The sequence below is a fragment of the Corvus brachyrhynchos genome, unplaced genomic scaffold (assembly GCF_000691975.1).
Source record: "Corvus brachyrhynchos isolate BGI_N302 unplaced genomic scaffold, ASM69197v1 scaffold166, whole genome shotgun sequence".
Taxonomy (NCBI): domain Eukaryota; kingdom Metazoa; phylum Chordata; class Aves; order Passeriformes; family Corvidae; genus Corvus; species Corvus brachyrhynchos.
Window position 1 is genome coordinate 910,391 of NW_008239671.1, and position 1,623 is coordinate 912,013.

A 1,623-nucleotide genomic window follows, 5' to 3' on the forward strand; every position below is an offset into this window, starting at 1 on the left:
GATGGAGCAGTAATGTGGATAAACTGGCTGCAAAAAAGTTTCTGGAGGGAGTTTTATCCCGACAGGGAAGGCTAAGAGTTAAGAGGGTGTTGCTGGAGCTGTTGAAGGGCTTAAAATCTGCTTTCTCCCGAAGAGGAACTGAGCCATGCCTGGGGCTGTCAGAGAAATCCAGCAAACAAAGGGTGAAACAAGATTTCTTGTTTCCCTTCACAGAGGATCTTTCCCATTAGTCATTCCTGTCACAGGAGCTGGCAAACACGGTTATTATTTGAGGGATCTGAAAGTGAAATGGAGGCACAAGGCCAGGAGCCCAGACATCCCTGTCCTCGGGATTGGGGAGCAGGCAGGGACCCCCCAACCCCTCTGGCTCCCCCACACCTCTGCTCCGTGGGCAAAGCCTTTGTGCTCCGTGCTGGGCCACTGGATCCATCCTCTGGATCTGGTCTAGGGAGTGACATCCCTGGTCCCTTCCATCCCAAACCATTCCAGGAGCCCACGATTCCTGCAGGACATGGTGCCACCAGGAGCCATAGGTAGGATGGGATGCTCCATGCTGGAGGTGGTGGTGGTGGACCAAGCACCTGAGATCCTGCAATAATCCTGGTGGTTCCCTAAAGCAGCCAGAACTCCTCTCTTCCATCACCCCACAGCCCCAGGCACAACTCTGGGGGGAAGGGGCAGGCTGAGCCCCACCATGGGGGGCAAAAAGGTCCATGGAGTTCCCTAAACAGCAAGGAAAGCAAACAGAACTGCTAAGGCAGCTATCAGGAAACTGGGATGGCTCACGCCTTGCGATCCAGGTTTGGCTGGAGCCAAGAGCTCTCCTGGCAGGGAAAGTCCCCTTGAGTTGTGCAGGAGCTGCAGGAGTTCCTGCAAGGCTGCAAGGCTGGGAATCAGGCTCCCAGGGATTTTGGCTGAGTTTCCATCTCACAAAACTGGGGGGTTTTGCCATGAAGATGTGGGTCCTGTTGGCTTTGTCTGGTTCCTGAGTCAGAAGGACGAGTTTTGTCTGAGCCCAGCATGAGCCTCTCTTTCCTTCAGGGCCAAATCCTGATCCTGTGGCAGCAAGATGCTCCAGAGCCAGCAGGATGCTCCAGGTTTAGACAGGTATAATCCCAGAATGCCAGAATCGTTCAGGTTGGAAAACACCTCCGGGGTCACTGAGTACCAACCTTTGGCCAAACAGCACCACCCACCGCCCCAACTAAACCAGCGTGCCACGTCCAGTCATTCCTTGGGTAATTCCAGGGATTGTGACTCCACCACCACCCTGGACAGCCCATTCCAATGCCTGACCACCCTTTCCATGAAGAAATTCCTCCTGATCTCCAACCTGAGGCTCCCCTGGCCCAGCCTGAGGCCGTTCCCTCTCCTCCTGTCCCTGTTCCCTGCGAGCAGAGCCCGACCCCCCCCAGTTGCCCCCTCCTGTCAGGGACTTGTGCAGAGCCACAAGGTCCCCCCTGAGCCTCCTTTTCTCCAGGCTCAGCCCCTTTCCCAGCTCCCTCAGCAGCTCCTGGTGCTCCAGCCCCTTCCCCAGCTCCGTTCCTTTCTCTGGACACGCTCCAGCCCCTCCCTGTCCCTTGCTGGGCCCAGCGCTGTCCCCAGGCCCTGCTGTCCCTCCCC